The sequence below is a fragment of the Falco rusticolus genome, chromosome 7 (genome assembly GCF_015220075.1).
Source record: "Falco rusticolus isolate bFalRus1 chromosome 7, bFalRus1.pri, whole genome shotgun sequence".
In the NCBI taxonomy this organism is placed as follows: domain Eukaryota; kingdom Metazoa; phylum Chordata; class Aves; order Falconiformes; family Falconidae; genus Falco; species Falco rusticolus.
Window position 1 is genome coordinate 51,152,480 of NC_051193.1, and position 20,489 is coordinate 51,172,968.

Genomic DNA, 20,489 nt, shown 5'->3' on the forward strand with positions numbered 1-20,489 from the left:
ATTATTAAATAGCTAGCATTGCAGCTGAAGACGCAATATACCAACTGAGAGTTTAGAAATACTTTTTATAATAAATCAAAATCCAGTTAAAACATGATAAGACATGAGAAAGCCAAGGAAACAAGAAATATTTATGAACATGAGCATCTCAGAACAAGCCTAGAGTATCCAAACCTTATTTCACTCCTTACTGCTCCCTGCTCGAGGTAGTCCTCACAATACCTGTAGAAAATACATTCAATTATGAATGATCTACTATGCAAAGGCAAACCTCTCACCTCCAGTTCCAAAACAAGCAGTAGCTTTGACAGAAAATTGTCCACTGTAAATGCTTTGGTGAGAGAAGGGGGGGGGGGGGCGGGGAAAAAGCAAGCAGCAGTTAATGCCCTTCCACACCAAGAGAGGCCAGGTAACCCTGGATATAGCCCTGTCTGTCCCACAACATCCAAAAGCCACTTTAGTCTTTTTAGTTCCATGACAAACTCAAGCCCTAGACCCTCCTAAACTGACAGACAAAACTGTGAATTCCTAATGCAACAATGCATTCAACACTAGTGACTGAGCACATTTCATTGCCATTATTTTAAATAGGGTAAGAATACATCATGTTCAATAACCCAATTATGAGCATCTGCACCATCTTCACAGTAGCCCTCATGTCTACACTCTTGAAAATTATTTTTAGCATATTCATTTAGAAATCATTCCTATCTTTTCTATTTCACAGCCTGATAACATGCAATTCTTTATCAACTACAAGATTTGATTATCTAAGGGGCTGGACAAACAAACTGCAGTAATTTACTGTAGAAAAAGTAATTTTGTGGGTTTAAAATGAACATTAAGGGAGTCTAAATCAAGTTCCACTTCATAATTACTCATTTTATGAACATGTGTTGACATTTTTCAGCATATGGCCATTTTTTCTAAAACAGAATCTCAAGTTAAATTTCACGTAAGTGATTTAAACTGTTTCCCAGCACTCATGCTTTTACTCTTATCTCCACCAGACACAAGACTGCAAGATTTCCTGATAACCACCCACTTGGAAGCAAGAGAGAGAGAAACCAACACAAATCCAGAGACATTCTGCCATTCTTACTTCCCAAATGAGCATACCCGATGCCTCTACTGAAGAGCTCAATCATTTTTTTTTTGAAAGGAGAAGGATGTACATCCAGTATCATCACAAAACTGTTGCACATCCTTATTCCAGTCACACAGGGCCCCTACAAGACCCTCCTTCCCTTAACAAGACCGACATGTTGTGACTTTTTGTCTGCTTTACACCTTCCTTTCCACAGCTGATATGCGCCCATCCTAAACACCACTGCGCCCCCATCTAACACACTTCTCATTTCAGAAATATTTGTTAACTTCACATTTACTTCTAGTCTCTCATTTCAAACCATCTGTAATAAGGAACAGTCCAATAACTCACTATCATCAAATCTTTTTATCGTAAGATAAAGAGCATGAGAATATTAAATGCAATAGCATTCACAAAATTGACAAGAAAGTAGGGCAATCCACAAATGTAAACAAATACAGGACATCCTTTCCGTAAGGAAGCCAAGGAACAAACACATTACACAATGCATTTTATAAAAAGCAACATTCAGTGTTTAGTGAAGGTGCAATACAATAATCTTTTACAGAGGTATAGCAAGCAAAACAAAATAGTGAATAGGACTATAAAGAAAATCATTAATTAAATATACAAAAAATGCTGTGTGCCTTTTGAAAGCAATTCTGATTTTGATAAAATCCTTTTACACAACTTTTACTTCAATACATTCCCTCAAAAATACACCCTAATAAGCACAAAATAATAGACATCTTTCGTGCTGATATGCTGCGCTTATCACTAGTTTAAAATTAAAACTAATACTTTTTAATTTTTTTTACTTTAATTGCGCAGGCCCTATCAGCCAATACACTGTTTTCTTGTCTTACAATTTTTTTTAAAATCAAACCTACACCAACCTATCGCAGTTCTCTGCTTTCTGGAAATAATGATCAGATACAGAAAGGAAGCTGATGCAAGAAAACTGCAGAAAATAATTCAGATTGTTTTATAAAGCAGAAAAAGGAAGGAAGGAAAACAGCTATTCAGAATTTGGAAGCTTTTCTAAAACAATTCCAGAACACAGTTAAATTAATTAGGCTTAATTTTTGTATAGCTACATTTTATTATATTAAGAAGATACATAAAAGCAAATTTCTATGACACCATAAGCAGTAAAATACTGAATTTTCACAACTTCATTAAGACCATCCACCACTGCACTGGTTCTTGGAAGATGCCGTGTCTCAGCCACACAATCTCAATCCTCCCTTGTGTCTACCCTGGCACGTGGTAAGCAGCAAGTTGGATCACTGTGCTGCTCTGGCTGAGAGGCACACAAAAAAAAAGGTCAAAAAAAAGTCTGTGCAGATCTATGAGCTCATGTGATACAGTCTGTATGCTGATCCATTTGTACTTTTGCAAGAGAGGCAAGTAGAATGTTTCAGTAGAAAAAAATTACGTAGCAGCACTGCAATTTTAAGTTGCCTCCTTCATAAGGCCTCACTTAATGGTGAGGCATGAGTTGCTGTGTTACCTTTGGCTGAAACCAACAACTACACAGACATTCTCCAACAGCAAGCTCTGTGGGAGTTGTCTTTTGAACACTATGCACACTTAGAAGTCTGGAAACAGTCGACTCTGTAACCTACCACAAAGATCAAATCTCATTTTCAATAAAGGTTTTAAACCAATTTTAGCACTCTTCAACAAATTTTAGCTAAATTCTTTTTTTGCTCATGGTTTCAGAACAATGCATTTCCACTAGGGAAATCAGAATGTGTTAGAAAACTCTGTAGCAGGAAATAGGATATTTAATGAAAACATATTCTCAGACATTTCAAATCCCATCGCATTCATTAAATAACTTACATGATTTGCCCCTCACCTCATCTTTTGTGCTCACAAACCAAGTGCCTCATACAACCACCACACAACTTCGGGTCAAGAACACAATGCCTTTAGTGCTATTCCCTCTTGAGGCAGCAAACTAAACATTAAATTGCAAAGTATCTAACAACTCTAAAAATCTACTTAAACACAGTAGCCAAATAATTAACTGTCATTATTTCCTGCTTACTCAGAGCACTACTGAAATGCTTAATCTTATTTTTTTTATAAAACAAATTTCAAAATGTTTTGGAAAAGGTTAAAGTATCTAAACATAAAAACCAGCAGTTGCTTGATGTTTCTTACTTTTTCAGCATTTCTATACTGAAAGACTAACTTATTTAACTTTTTTTTAAATAACAGACTCAGTATTCTCGTTTCTTCCTTCCACTATTTGTGGCTTAATCCTGGCATCAAAAAATTTCATCCAAAAGATGGCATTCATGCCGCCAACCCACATATACTTTTTGGCAGACTGCAAAGAAGTTGGTGCTCCTCACAAAGCAGCTCTGTGCTACGTGGTGACTGATGCCAGTAAAATACTACCCCAAAGTGAAGCCTAGTATATAAACTGCATGTGAGCATCAGAATTCACATTCTGAAAATTCATTTATATTGATGAGTAACAAAGTCTTCAAATTCCTTCTAACTAAAAAGAAAAAAATTTACAGAGTTTGTGTCACCCTACATTTCACTTTTAACTGGAAAAAAACCCACTAAAGAACAGAGAAAATATAAAAACCACTCATGGAGAGCATGAGCAAAAATAAAGATTCCAATGCAAGATATTTCCTTCTCACATGCCTTTAAGTAATTATTGCTTTCAAGGCTCTTTGTCTATCCTTTGACACTGGAAACAGATGAGGAATTGTATCTTGAGCAGAAAGAAAGATTGGTTCATAAAAAGAATAAAAAACAGCACCAGGGATCTGTGCATTAATTTTTTTCCCTTATAAATGCATAGTAAGTGATAAGATTTTTTTCAGCTCAGCTTATCTTTTGTAGTCTAACATACTTCTAATAGGACCATTAATAGCAGGGTATAGAAATATTAAATGAAAGACAGTAAGCGATGCACCATCTTCTACTCCCCAATTCCTCAAGAGCTGGTTCCCTGAAATCCAGTACTTCCATGCAGCTGGCAAGCTTAACTCAGCTCAAGCTATTAGATGGACATTGTTACCAGATTTCTATAAGCAGATACTGTTTTCAGGAACTAATGGACTTGGTTGATGAAATAGAATCATTAACCAGACATGAGAGTAAATAACCTTTGTAGGTACAGTATGCAGCAACTCTTTTCTACAGTTTGAAGACCATGAGCACTCTGAAATACACATATACAGATATATAAAATACATTGTTATATATGCTTATAATAATGTAGAAGCTGGCCTTGGTGAATAACATTAAGCACATGAACCAAGTTCTCAGATCATTTCGCATTGCTTCTTGTTCCTATCATTTTTCTAGAGAACTGCCAGGGGCATGGGGAACCAAAAAAACCCCCACATTCTCTTTCTTAATCGAACTTTGCTGTTTTAAATTCACACCTGCTTTTTATGCACCTATAAGCTAACTGAATCTCGATCAAACTATTTGGCTCCAAAAGATCTTCTACCCCTTCCCTACACTGCAAAGCAAAAAAATTACCATGCAAGATACAGAACTCTGTTCCCCACGAAGAGAAGGCAGGCATTTATAAACTAGGGCAATAAATAAAAGCTCAAAGCATACACTCATGGTCATCACAGTTGTATGACACATTAAAACAGTGTTTTGGTCATTATCCGCATAGAACTGTAATCAGCTTGAAACTTCCTTGCGTAAACACCTATATATTTGCATGCAATTATCCTGTGGCAACAAGTGGACTTAAAAGGTTGTAACACACTTGTGAGATCAGCTTCTAGCTTATTGATTGTATTTTTTAAGTGGTAGTGAAAAAACATTTTCAGCAACAAGCAACAATAAAATAGCTTACATTTGGCAAAATAAGTTAAGACGTTAATCAGAGCAAGTATAAAATTGAAAATAAATATGTAAAAATATATTTTGTTGATAGCAGCACTCTTCAGCACTATAGCAACAATCTACCTGCACTGGTCGTGGCAACAAAGTTTTGCTTTTCAATCCATCTGATAATGAAACCTTTCCAGAAACCTGAGCCTACAATGCTGCTTTTCTTAACAAGTCAGGAGGCCTTAGTACAGTATACAAATGAAACCTTGAAATAGCAAACAGACCTATTCCTGATTATCAGTGGAGGAGTCATCTTCAGAGCTTAGCAGGCTTCAATTTTTATGATTTTTACGTGTTTATAATTTTTCTTAAGTACATTAATATGTTCTAGGAAGAAATACTATTTTCTCTTTTACCAGCTTCCCAACTTCAGAATCTTACAAACCATCCCTAAAACCTAAAATGTAGTTTTAGAACATAAAAATTGTTGTACTACATCTTTCAACCTCACTAGCCAACTGCAACTTGCCAAGGGACGTTCAGAAATAGAACCGTTCACTGAATAAGTACACTGTCCTGCATAATGCAGTCCACAGAGATTCAGCTCCTATGCTAATTCCATAGTGTCAATTGCCACGATCACATACGTAGTAAGGCTTGATCTCATCCACAATTTAACCTCACATATATTGTATTTCTTTTCCTGAATGTACCAGGGATGCCTCAGATCACCAGAATTCATTTAAAAATATTTTTATCACCAAATCCATTCATTGCCTTCATCTACAAAAAGCTTGCTGAAATTTCTTTATTGTCACACAAAACTCCAAATGCTAAGGGAAATCTTCTTTAATACAGTTTCAAAATTAGAATTTTGGTTTTTTATTATTATAGCCCATTACACACAGTAACATGGCATACTAATACTGCTCCTGTTTTTAAAACTCAGATTATAGAGGTGTAATAGAAATGTAATTACTTACATTAAGCTAATTACAACAAAGACAAATGCATTTACGTTGTTCTTTTTATCAGTGAAAAAACACTGTATGACTATGGTTTTAACTATTTTTAATGCAGGTTTGTCATATCACACTCTCTACTTCCTGCCCCAATATTTAACAAAAAAAATAAATAGCTGAAAGTAGTACTGCTCTATAACAAGGAAGAAGGTTGGAGCTGTTTTGCATACGGAAATACAGTAAATATTCAGCAATGATAGTAGGCTTTACTCAAAATCCAGGAATAGAAGAAAACTTCCTATGTTTTGTATTCTCCCCGATGACTCAAAGCCTCTCCGAAATAATTGCAGCCAAGTAATTTGGAGGGACCACTTTACCTCCCAGTAACTTCCTGACTGAAATAGGTAGTTCACAGATTATTTTCAGTTCCTTACAATCAGCTTGCAGTCTATGGTCAGCCTGCAGTTTATGTGTCACCTCCCTCAGGACTAACAGTTAAGCATCAGCAGAGCAAGTCAGTGGCAACACTGTCTTAGAAGCACCTTACAAGCATCAATTTCAAACAAAAGGTAGATACAGCAGAGCTAGTATTTAATTATGAAAATTTACCTGTGGAAGTTTCTTGGTGGGGTATTTTTTCCCCCACTCCTGTAATACTAAAATATTCAAGTATTGTAGGTAGATTTATCATTTATCTGCAGACTACCTCATCTATGAAAGTTGAGGCAGATTCTTAGAACTACTGTTGAACTACAGGAGAGTCCCAGGACCTCCCTGGATACGAAGTATCAAAAGTAGTAAAGGACAAGCAGTAAAACAAAGCAGGTAAACTGAAGGCGTTCAAGTGCATGGAAGAACATATCCAGTTAAGACAGTTTCCTGTCTTCTTCAAGGCTTCAGACAGAACCACATTTGGTCACTTCACAGCAGTTCTATGAGCTGGACATTTTATGGAAACTGCCTTTGTGTTCTAGCACTTAAGCTGCCTGCCATCAAAAGAAAGTTTGAATGACCCCTTAAAGCAGGAAAGCAATTAAAAAAATTTAAAAAAAATGTATGCTTGCTGACTATCTGCCACAATGACTTGGGATATAAGAATTCATTTCAAGGTAATAGGACTGGTAAAAGACATACCATGAGAACCTACAGAACAACAGAAGAAGCTTTATTATATTCCAAATATCCCCTTATTCTATTACTGAGCAGTAGTTACGTTTGGGAGCACATCTTGAGAGACCACCACATCCATTTTCCCCATCAGACACTATTTTTTAACTACAAAAGCACCTAGAGATAAAAGACTAGATGCTTTGGCAGAAAACAATGTAGCCACTGACTACAAAAAATAAAATTAAAAATCATTCTTTGGGTACAACTAAAAGCAGTAAATGTCCTTGTTACTCCTATGATTTCATGCACAAAGGCAGGTCAGAAAAGAGCATTTTCCTCTGTGTGGATACCAACATGAAACTTTGGAGTATTTGTTTGGTTTATCTTGTAGTCATGTAGGAGTTTTTTTCTGCAATACAAAAGAAGAGATCTGTCTCAGAAATAAGTATCACAGAACATCATACTGTACTTGCAATTAATTTTCAACAGCAAAATTAACTTAGACAAACATTATCATCCATGCAACACTAATACATTAGGATTATTATGTGATTTTCAGAATATCAGTCTAGAATTAGCATATACCACTTGAAACAGTATCAGAAACAACTTCATTCACATGCTACTCCACAGGTATTTGGCATTCTGGAGCCCTAGTGCCCAGCCACAGAGTCTTTTTTCATATGCTACCTAGAAGTCTCAGGAAAATATTTCTAAAGGCAAACAGACTAGAATTATTCTGAGAATCTTCCCCTTGCTATCTGAAATGCAACATGATGCCTCTTAGATATCCTCAAAATCTAGTGCAAATGATTATTTTACATTACCATACTGGCTTTCAAAACATGCATACTTAGTCACCTGCTCCACAGTACAGCTCTGACCATCAGCCAACTACTGGGATACTGGCAGGTCTAAAGTACACCTGTGTATTTGCAGCACATTGATTTACCCAGCCAGCGAGAGGGTGAGGAGGAAGGTGCCACCCTGGAGACTGCACCACCACCTAAGCACAGGGAAACATGCATAAAGAGCTGCCTCAGCTGTATCACAGTACTACATACACTGTTAAACTTAATTGCAGATGCACATTTTATTCAATAGTGTTCAAACAAAAGAACCTGTAAATCAAAGCTAAAATTTACAGTACTTGGTCCTTTCATTAAATCAGCTTCTTATTACACAGCAGCCATGAGGAACTGTTTACAATATATTGAAAATACACCTTCATTGAATGCAGCAAACAAGTCAGGGTGCGGTTTGCCTCGCAATTGGCAGGGGAACATGTGGTTTTCAAATATTTCCAGTTCTGCTGTGCAGTAGCTTGGGTTTAAGGCAGCATAATGCAGCAGGTTAAAACACATTCAGAGTTATCTCATGCCATCACCACAACTACAAGGTGTGCCTTTTGGCTCTGCTATAGATACTCTTTATTATTCATCTTAGTTTTGCTTGCCTGTTCAAGAAAAACATCATTTATTTACAATAAGGTATACAGTAAAGCACTCCTATTTCCATAAAAAGAAGTTCAACCATTTAGGATCTGCTAAAGGAGACAATGAGCATACAAAAAACTATTAGATGTAATACCTCCAAAAAGTTCAAGAATATATATGGAAGTTTAGAATAGCAAGATCTCTCATTGAAGGGTCTAAAGAAACCCCATTCTCATAGGATGAAAGTGTGACAAATTACCTGGAAATTGTAACAGATCAATAAATATCAAGTGGGAGATAAGCAGAAGCAAAGAGCTGTTTTAAATGGCAACCAGGGGAGGGAGATGATGTACTGATAATCTTTCTCAATGATTTACACTCTGACCTGTGCTCATAAACAAGGAGTAAAACAGATACAGAAACTTCTGCAAACTCTGCAAAGCTAAAAAGTTTGATATTCTGAATTAGTGATAAATACCTTCTGTAGCTAGCCAGTGACTTTCAAATAAGGGTATGCACAGTGACAGGCCAATTGTGAAATAAAATGTTAGATGAAATCCACTAACAATAATGCAATATGAAGAGAAAAATAACCTTAAGTCAATCTACTTATTAACAGGCTTCACATTTTTTATTAACCCTTCAGAAAAAGGCTTGAAGTCACTATGGTAACTCACTGAAAATACCAGCTTTACACCATCAAAAGTAAGCAAAAATAATGGGATATTTTAGAAAGGAAAACAAAGAAATCACCACCACATACAATCTACCACAGTTGTTCTTGTGCATACTTTTTGTCACTCACACTGTTCAAGCAGATAGAGGGACTAGAGAAAAAGTAACAAACAATCAAAGATGCAGCACAGTTTTCCATACAAACAAAACTACAGACAATTATGGCTTTGGAAGGAATAAAAGGCACAGCTAATATCACGAACAAAAGCAGGAAATAGTTACCCTTAGTATACAAGGATTGGTGAAATCGCAGTAAGATAACAAGAGTTTAACAAGAAATTTAAAAGCAATTTTCTTCTCCACAAAATATAATTGTGACTACAGGAAAAGATCAAGGTCAGAATTATAGTTTGATTCAAGAAGTGAATCCACTGAAGATCAGGCACTTATTAATCTAACACCCCAAATCTGTCATCTCCAGCGCTGGCAGTCCTGAAGCTAGTAAAACACTGTAAACATAGCTGCTTGTAATATACTGTTTCTTACATTTTTCCCCTCAGGTTAACATAAAAAAAAAAAAGGGGGGGGGGGGGGCGAGCTGCTCTTAGGTAAACTTTTAGCAGTACTTATGGCTTAGATTTAACAGTTCCCAAAACCGATACATAGAAAACAGTTTTAATTAATAAGCATCTCAGTCACTCTCAGATTATCAAAGGAAGCAGTGTTCTCTCATTTTTCAGTACATATGATATTGAGCATTTCCTGAATGCTACCAGAACTTCACTTATTAAATCAAAGTTTTCTAGCCACAATTTGGGGCAAGGGAGGGGGTGGAATGTCACAAGGGTCACAAATGAGTCACCTGAAAACTACAGACTAACAACCAAAGTTGAACAACATGCTTCATTAAGGAGCCCCTATAAACCTGAAACAAACTCCATGCATTTCTGTATCATTAGAAGATTCATATTAGGTTGAATTACGCTGTAACAAAAGAAAAAGAGGTTTTAAAATAAATGTCAGGATACCAACAAGAACTTAGATTCTTCTTCATTTTTTGCACCAAATTTTCAACTGCTCAAGGCGTGCATTCAATCCTTATAACATCTCTTATTTGTAAAGCACATAAGTTTAAGATTATGCAATTGCATTATGGCTGCCCCAAAATACTATGTGCTGAAAGCACCAAAGTGTTTACAGACAAATCTTGCCAAACAATCATTCCATCAAAACCACAACTCAACCACTACTTGAGCTAAACTTGTTTGAACTAGACTGAAATACAGATGTGAAGTATCATGTTCATACTAAATTGCAAAATAAATGCCCAGGAAAATAAAAACAACACACCTGTTGGAATGCATTCACAGAAGCAGTCTGTCATGCAGAGAGCTGGCAGTGATACCCATGTCATTGTAATACAGATTTGAAACAGGAGAGGAGAAAAAAGCAGAACAGTAAGTTTCATTATAGGAACAACAAAATATTCGTAATTACCTCAGATCACTGACATTTGTTAGGTGAGTTGTCTCCCCATCCGCACGCACACACAACCCCCCAAATTGCACTCAAAAACAAAAGGAGAGACACAGTCCCAGCAGAAAGGGGAAATAAGAGAACCAAGGATCTGTCACCTATAGGAGTTCAAGTACAGCTTAAAACAGAACTGATTATTCTCATTCAACAGCTGCACATTGTATACAGAAAAAGACTTTGTCTCATCCGAGGTTCTAGTGTCCAGAATGACCCACAGCAGCCTCATTACTTCCTCATTGCAGAAGGATATAAAAACAAAGCATTACAGAAAAATTGTGGCTGTGAATTCTCTCATGAGATAGCAGCTATACTATACTCAAAGTTGCATTTGTTACAACCTACATTATTTTTGTTTACAAATAAAGCAACACCAGCTTTCAGATAAGCTATTTCCTTTACAGTTTGAGTTGTTGCTCTTTAAAATATATTTACTAGCTTTGCTGGTCTACAGAGAAGGCAACATAAAAAGACCCAGAAACATCTGAAGTTACCACACTATGTTTAGGATGTGGTTTTGATGAGCAAATCTTTTGCTGCAGCTTCTGCCTCTCTACTTGCCTTCTCAATTGTGCAACCATGTACGAGGTGGAGGAGGATAGAGACAGCAAAATGACTCAATGACTCATGCAGCACTGACGTACTTGGGAGAGAGGCCCAGAAGCAAAGGCTAGCAGGAAAAGAGGCCAGCCATAATGTAGTTTCAGGTATAGATCTGACACATAAGGCACCTTAGTTCATCAGTAAGTAAATTATGTTAAGTTGCAAGTGCCTGTCCTAGGCTGGCAAACAACAGGTTTGGAGATACATCCCAAATTGATAGTGAGAATATCAAACCACAAAGAACAGTAAGTGAAATCCTGGCCTCCAAAACTTGCACTTAAGCCCATTTCAGTCTTAGGTGCTTACACGAGCTTAGAGCTTTCAGATTTAAATAAAAAAACTAATTTTTTTTAAATTATGTATTCTGTCTTAACCATATGTTTTTTCTTTGGGCATATAAGATTGGCTAACTAACATTCAGAAAAAGAGAGCCATTTGGCAAGCAACAGATTAACATGGGATACCTCTGTATAGTTTAGCTTAGGTAGCAATTACCTAAGAATTTTGGAAAATTCACAAAACACCCTCCAATCAAAAATAGCCCAAACTGCAATTAAATTATATTAGTAAGTGTTAATACAAAATTTATAACTGCAATTATAGACCATTTTAGGGAAGAAGAGCTGAACTCATTCACTGAAGAGCCCTTCTAAGTACTTCTCAAAAAAACACACTAAGGAAAAAAGTTATTAACATTTTTAATAATATTCTAATCTGAAAGAAGCAGGGAGGACCTAAACTGTTGTTAATTTATCTGTAACACCACAGCATGTGTTAAAATTATGTTTACCCTTCCCTCAGCTGTCCCTGTTTTAGGAAACATGAAAAACTCCACCTGCATACAAGCAAATTAACTCTTCCCTGCTCCATCATGTGAAATACAAACTCTTCATGTTTAAAAAGAAAAATCCAGCTAAGTCCATGTCAGCATTTCACTGCAGCAATTACATTTCCTTTGGCAGAAATAAAAGAGCTTCAAAGTGTAAATAAGTCAATTTTGCTACACGATGATCCTTCCCCTCCATCAAGACCCTTCTAAGTTCCCACAACATATTTTTTCTAAAAGTCATTCTGTAGTTGAGTCCATTAACAACATAAAGCCTGCAAGAACAAAAGGTCAGAAACTGTTACAATGAATTGCCTATAGCTATGAAGCTAAAGTCAACAGAAACAACACAGAAAAGTCCAGATACAGTTTAGCTATACACTGTGGAATAGATCTTCAAAACAAACCAGAGGTTTCTTTCTCAGCCCACTTCTGTTCAAGCTTCTTCACAATGTGAGCTTTCTACTGCATGCCAAAAATTTTTCAGGCAAAACTTTAATTTAATCTGACAAGAAAAGAAAAGCTTTCCAAATTCATTTGGAAATGCGTTTTGAGGATATTTCAAACCCAAAGCGACTCCCTGAAGTTATTCATCATGAGCTCCATATACTAAAACCAGTTAAAAAAGTGCTCTGCTTCCCCCAGGTTTCATAGCCCACATGGCATTTCACTTTATTCCTACATTTCAAAATAAACAGACACCAAAAAATACACCTCCTTTCCCTCAACAAGCTTAGTGTTCTGCCACCGTTTATCTGTACTATGAAAAGCACTTCATGTCTGCCACTTTCAAGGTTTAAGTATTCAGAACAATGGTATTTTATCTTATGCTGAAACAGAGAAAGACTAAATTTGACTGCTGTCTTTACCCTCCATAATTTCCTTCACTTTTCCATTTACACAGCAGGAAGTGGCACATTCTGTATTGCAGTAGCCAAATACTCACAAAACCAAGTTTTATGCAAGACATGTGAATTCTTACCCTGCTCATCAATTCCTTTAGATAGTTGTAGGTTCACAAAAATCTTCAGACTTTCATTCCTGTCAGAGTTAATATCTGGTCAAGTCCAAAGAATGGTTTTCACCTAAAATACATCGAAAGTTGGAGATCTGATTTTATAGCCACAGCATCACGAGTCACACACATACAAAAAAATACCCCTTTTTCCTCCAAAGTAAGTATTCTAAACTTGTTCTCTTTTGTAAAAACCGTATCAAGAAAATTTTGTTACAACTGTAACTGTAAGAAATTCACATGAAACATAAACAATTCACAGAGCAAACTGATAAACTAAGACTACATGGCAAGTTCAATTATGGATGCACCATATGCTTCAATATTCCCTTAGATATACAGAAGGAATCAATTTGTTCAACACACAAAATGCCCTTTTGGTGAGACAGTCCTTCAGCTGAACCATTGGTTTGAAGGTTTGCTGAAAACACCACACATTGGCATCTCACAGTAGTAACAGTAACTTAAAACGAGCACAGGAGTAACACAGTTTTCAACCACCTAGTTCTGCTGAAGGAACGGATACCCTAAAGTGGCAGAAGAACTCACCAGATCCATACATTTATTAGCAGAAACAACCAGTGGGTTTGTGCTTGGTGGTTTGGGTTTTTTCCTAGTCAACCTTCCTCTGATAAAGTGACCTTTACCAAAGTCTCTGCTGTGGTACACCAGTAGACTTAGACGTACAAAGCTACTTCAAGTTTTGTAACTCTATGTCCCTCTCACTTTACACATGACCAGAACTGTGAATCATTAAATTCTAAATATGAAATGTTTATGTCCCAGCAAATATATCCAACCAAGAAGCTTCTTACATACAACTTAAAGTCACTATCACAATAAAAGTACAAAAATTGCAGGCATTAATAAAGTTTGTCATTATCCTCAATTTAAAAACATGGAAATGTGATTATAGCTGGAGCACGTGTTCTATTGGGTTTTACTTTTCCTTTTTGCAGGCTGGAGTTGAGGCTTACCTTTCAGGAGATGCAGTGACGGTACAGTCACACTATAAAGCAGTATGCAAAATCAGTACATTTTTTCTTGGTAAAAGACTCTCAGCCAGAAGACAACCTGGTATAGGTCTATAGTTCATCTGCAGCACACCCCTCCTGCCCATTAATTTCTCTCTTCTTCCTGCAGTCATTAGCCAACGGTGCAGTTAATTACCGTTTGATCTACTTGATTCATGAGGATGCAATTACACAAAGCAGAATTTAGCTGTTAAGAACAGTCTCCATTTTAACTACTAAAACACATGAAAACAAAGACTAATCAAGCTAGTACTCTGTATCATGAATTCTCCCACCAGTGAAAATGGAAAGAATTGTCAAAAAAGGATAAAACTCATTAATTGAAGCAATTCTTACACAACTTTTCAAACCCATCAGCTTAAAAAAAGAAACAAAGTATCAGCAATGCTGACTACCTGCCCACAGAACCTTAAGTTGCCTTTGCAAAAAAATACTAATGCCCCACTAGTGCCTTCCACTCTTCAGTGCTAAACCAATTCCCCTATATGCTCAAGCAATTTTAGATCAGTCTGATGAAGTCACAAGAACACAAATTTATGATCAAGTATGAGAAACTTTCAGCACAGGCCATCCTTACAGTTTCCTGAATGACATACAGAGAAGGCATTCAGTTCAATCCAAGCTGATGCGTTACTGTTTGCAAGAGGCACATCACAGCCTGGGAGCGCCTGTTCTCCAGGCACTCCCTAGTAAGAGCAGAGTGCTGGACATGCGGTCAGGAGCAAGACATGTCGAACCTTCTAAAAGTACACGGGTACATGAGCAGCAGCACTACCACTCTGGATGACTCCAAGATAGGGGAAGGTATTTTACCAGGAATTTCTCTTCCCCCCCCCCCCCAATCAGCTTTTTGGGAAGGAAGGTGGTGTTATGAGTTTTTTGAGGCTTTTTTTTTTTTTCGTGAGGGTGTGGAAACCAAAAACTAAAACATTTAAAGATACTTACGCTTGCTAGATTATTTCTTCAAATTCACCACTTGGGAAGCTAGGGACTAAAGACAGACAGGACTGCATTCGCCTCGGCTGCAGTTGCTTTAAAGGAGGCTTAGTTTCCATAATTAAACCTGCATTTGGTATATACTGAAATGCAGATACAGCCAGCGAGATCTTCAAATTCAGCCTTCTTAGGTTTTGACTGGAATATCTGAATTATTAAGTTGGCTCATTTTTGCTATCCTAAATGTTTATTTGGTGTAGACCACTGTCATGGAAGAAAACAGTGACAGAAAGCAGTTTTAAAATAATTCCCACACATATGCAAACCTCCCTCTCCAACTAAAGATTGGCTTAGGCTACAAGTCAGAAATATTTCTAGCCATTGTAATATTTTGCCACTAAGAATATCCAGTTTTTAACAGGAAATTTGTTTAACACCACACTTAAGTGGCAAAGAAAGAAAAATTAATCCACATTTACCATACTACAATTTTCTTCAGCTTATCCATCCTACAAGCAATGCCACATACAGAAAGTTCACACATAAAGGAAACTCAAGTCAGAAGTAACAACAGTTTTATTTCCCTTCCTCTTATTTTCATCTCCCAATCCCTCAGTCCACAAAACACAAATACTATTTGTATTTCAAGATATCTAGGACACCAGACAGACCTTCATCCAAGAACAGTAACATCTCCACAGCGTCCCATATAAAAGCCACCCTTATTTCATATAAATTAAGGCAGAGACTCCCCACTCTAAATGCAGCCTTGCATTGTCCTGAAACGTTCATAAATCACACATAGCAACCTACTTTTTGGTTTATACAAGTTTATGGAGTTTTAGCAGACCCACATTACTATAAATATTACTTCAACAGTAAGGTTAGGAATCTCAGCAACAAAAATGAAATCTATTAGAAGAAGCACAAAGCATCACAATTAGCTATACTAATATCTTAGCTGATAAGCCCTTTTACTTTCACTTTTATTTTAGAAGCTCCTGAACAGTGAAATTTCTGTAAGCTATGCATTTAATAGTTTCAAACTTGAAAAAGTTTGGAACCATAAACACTGTGGATGTTCTTTTCCTTCATGTGACACAAGCAGAGCTGGGGGAGGAGGGCAGTCAATGTTCACCTGAAGCAGATACAAAAGTGAACTAATGAAAAACAAGAAAAAAAGTAGACATGCACTATGACAGTTTACAGATGTGGCCTGGACAAGGTTTTGACTTCAGTTTTAACACAGACCACTCATGGACAGTGCACGCTTTTATGTTTTAAAAGAACAAACCATAGTTTAGAAAGCCCATGCCTGTGACTACAGAAAGCAAGTTGCAAGTAGATCACAAAAACAAGTTTGTCCTGTACAGGTGATAAAAAAAAACTTTCCTCATGGGAATAAAATGAACTCTAAGTGGTATAAACTGGAGTTAGTTGAAAATCTGTGTGACAACCCACGTAATTTCATGGCAGATTAAAAGATTCATTTAAATAATCCAAGAAGCATGAAGCCATTCCAATAGGCACTGTTTACATTTTTATTTCATCCGTGTCCAGTGACTAAATTAACAGGAAAAAAGTAACATTGGCAAGATAGCAAGAGTGTCTCATTTTACATAATTACATTTGTATTTTTTCAATTTACATAATTACACCTGATAAATCTTATTCCATAAGGTGAAAGGCATGACAGCTGTGACAAGCACAGGCTACAAGTTGCTTTGTCCTTATGTCCTGAAACGCTACCTGGTGTCTTATAATGAAGCTAGTTTATACTAGCTGTACTAGTTCACATTAAACAAACCTGCCGATAGCCCATGGCACAAGCTGCAGTTGCAAAAGAAAATCATGTTGTGCATGTCCCAACAAGTTTTAGCTAAAGTTATAGTCTTTGGCAAAAAGCAAAGTCATATGACTGAAAATGTTACCACAGGAAAGGTCTGAACCCAAGACCAGGGTCTAAATTCTGAATGACCTGGACTCTGCACCAAGACAGCCTCTATTGCTGCTAGTTCCTGTTCTGCCAGCACCATGTAGCCTGCCATATGTCACAGCAATAAGGTAAAGATACCAGTAGCAAGGACAAAGTGTCTTTTTCCACTGGTTCATGTGGAAGACTGGTCCACACTGGACAAAATATATATCACTGTCTCCTCTCTGTTCCCACCACCACTTTGTTTGCCTACTTACTGTTTCTGAGAATGCCCACTTTCACATTTCTCCCCTCCCATAAGCATTTATTCTGGCATGACTTTTATTGATTTTAACCATGACACATTAAAATACAGTGCAAAGTGCATCCCTGCATGCAGACCAAACAACAGCTTCACAAATTGAAAGCTGACACTAAGAATGAAGCAGGCAGAAAATGCCTTTTTCCACTCAGTCACACAACCATAACTGTTCGTTTGATGGCTGGCTTAAAAAAAACATAATACAAACCAATATTAATACTCCACACAAAGCAATATCTTAGATAGAAAAAAAAACTTAAAAGAGCAGATATATGTATTGATTAAATCTGCAGCTGTGTGAAACAAGTTTGGCTATGAATTAGAAAGTCTACTTCAAGCTGCATAATATAAATAACCCTTTCTGGAAGCAGTGATATGGTAAAAGAAGTATTCAGTCACAGGTTCCTTACGCCTAGGAATAAAAATAGGTATTTCTGAAAATGCACCATCTCAAGCTGTAGGTAAGATTAAGTTAACAATATTTGCCTTGCAGTGCTTGTCAGTGCTCTGTCTAAATCTAGTAAACAACTTTTACTCGGCACTAGTGAAATCTCAGCTGAATAAGCATGTGCAGTTTTAGACTGCTTAGCATAAGAAAGATGGCCTTGAAGCAAGTTCAGCAGAGAGACCACCACATGAGGAACAAGGCCAGGATGAGACACCTGGGTTTGTTACACTGGAGAATGCTTGGGAGATCATCTTGCTTTCTACACCTACCTAAAGGGAGGTTACAGCAAAGACTAAGCTAAGCTCATCATCATTATACACCTCCAATTTTATACTGGTGATGCTTTCAGTGCAGTCGTTGGGACCAGATGACCTCCGGCAGTCCCTTTCTGCCTAAATCAGTCTACAACTCCAGGACTACCCACCAAAGTTTTCATCCTAATTTTTGATGCTGCTTCCTGGTTACACGAGTTTTTAATTACTTCCCACACAAAAGAGGGGTATTTACAAAATACTAGCTTTGTGTGGAATGAGTGAGGTTTCCAAACCACCTGTGCAGCATCATAGTTGATACAAAAACAACTATCACCTAAAAATAAGCAGAAAATTTTGCTGTAAATCCCAGCTGTGCTTTAGCTACCTTTTGAAGTGTGGTAAAATAAAAGAAGCAAGGTCACACAAAATACCAGTTGGCCTGAAGAAGCACAGTTCAGACGACGTATCAAACTTATCTGGAGGTACAGATATGAACCAGTAACTGACTTCTGTGCATTTTCCCCTCAGTTTTGTAGCAAAGAGAGATACTGTATTTCCAGAAAAAAGAGAAGACTGGACCTCTAGCAGACTGACTCACATGCCATGCATCAAACTAACTCTTTAAATGCAAGTGTTTCAGACCTAAAGCATATATGTGTGTCAGCCTTCCACAGAAAGACTGGACATTTCTGTGCATACCTGTAGAAGGACTACATCATCTGCTTGTACAGGCCAGCAAAACACCAATGGATGCATGATGTTCTTTAAAAAGCTTTTCAGAAAGCGTAACATATTAGATACGAGTGTATCAGACGAACAGATCAAAAAGTATATTTGTTATTCTATTCCACATCTAAATGGAGAGATTCAATAAGCAGCTCTAGTTTGCAGTTGCCATGTAACTCACAAATAGAAAAGGAATAAAAATCAAACAATGAAACACAGTTTCTGAATAGTAGATTCTGAGAATCTTTTCCCTTGACTCCTGACAGGTACTGTGCTGAAACAGTGTTCAAATACGTACAACTGCTACGTGTTAAAAATCAGAAACATCCTGTAAACATTAAAAAAAAAAAATTACTTTAAGGGCAACTGAACACTGAAACAGGTCACACAGTGTCCAAGTAAGACTTAGGTACATGATTAAATTTTATCAAGTGTACCTGAACAGGATACCAAATCTGTATCAGTGGCAGGGAAGTGCATAATATCTAATCCAGTATAAAATCATAGTGGTCTAAATAAATAATGCTTAATGCAAATAAGTCATGTTGCTACCTGATATGTATTTTATTTTTGCTTTAATCAAAGCAAACAGAATGATTTATGACACTGATACTTTACATATGACCACTACACTTTTGACCCAATATCCAGAGTCCTGAAGCCCTGCTTGTAGCACTGCTGAACCAGCGTTCTAACTTTGTCACCTTGAGATAAGTTTGGATGGATGTTATTACATACTCTTGCCACCAACTAAGATAGCTTTCTGTGCTATTCTTCCCTCCTCTTTTTACCAAGAGGAAAGTTAAAAGCATGCGTGAGGCAGCTCTATAGCCTAACGGTCCAGTGCTGGCTGACGCTGAATGGCTGAAAAAGGTTCAAACTTTGTCAGTCTACTATCACCTAAACTGCAAAACTGTGTTATCATGGCAGCCAAAAAAAGTTATCCTACAAGATACATGAATCATTATGGTCCAGTATTAGGCCTTGCAAACAGTCAAGGCAGAAATCAGTATTCTCCTCAACTCTTGAAGGGAAGATGGATCAAAGATCTTCACTCTCAGGAGCGATGGGAAAGAAGGTGAGAATTTACTGAGCTGAGATTGCACATCATATGGCTGTTGCTGAGATAAAGAGGCAGGAAGAAGAATCTGGCCCAGTTACCGCTTCACACAGTGCCACTGTCACAAGCAACCAAAGTCAATATGCAGCTTATTCAAAGACTTCCCCCCTCAGATGGATATAAACACTTTTTCCTCTCTAAAAAGGGACAATCTCACACTGCAATCAACCACAAGTTTAAAAATAAATCATTACAAATCCTGCTTTACCTGCAGCCTTATTGTCTGACATTCAAAAGCATTACAAGTACAGAAGATACAACCTTTTCGCTAGGTCAGAACATCCTCTTTGGATGGTCTACCCTACCACCTGTCCAGTGAGACCCAGAACAATTAGTCAAGTGATGCAGAGACTATGTATCAAATGAACCTGCTTGGCTTCTCAAACAGAACAGGAAGAATTTGAACAAGAAAAATGCTTTAGTTTTAACTAATCAGACAAGCAAAAGCAAGAACAAATCGATCTTTCACACCCATCACACCTCCTTTCAACAAAGCCTTACAACATACTTGCCAGTAAGCACCAGACAGATGACAGAAGGCCAGGAGCGTCTGGTGACAAGTGAATTGGTAGGACAGTGAAAGGGCAGGATGCCGTTCATGTTTTTACTCCTCTGATGGATCCCAGATGTCCACAGATGTTTGCATGCAGAATGAG

At 37.2% G+C, this 20,489-nt stretch overlaps 1 protein-coding gene across 9 annotated transcripts in view; it reads right to left on the bottom strand.

Annotated features, from left to right (window-relative positions):
- The window catches only part of SIPA1L1 (signal induced proliferation associated 1 like 1), a 220,839-nt gene that overhangs the window by 186,951 nt on the left and 13,399 nt on the right, over positions 1 to 20,489 (bottom strand). For 7 of the 9 annotated variants that reach the window (XM_037393750.1, XM_037393756.1, XM_037393758.1 and 4 more), the window contains one exon: positions 13,046 to 13,148. The exons of 1 other annotated variant lie outside the window; for it this stretch is intronic. The gene's annotated coding sequence lies outside the window, so the exon portion shown is untranslated. Of the gene's footprint in view, positions 1 to 10,451; positions 10,494 to 13,045; positions 13,149 to 20,489 lie in introns of all 9 variants that reach the window. One more of the 9 variants, XM_037393751.1, reaches the window with a different exon arrangement.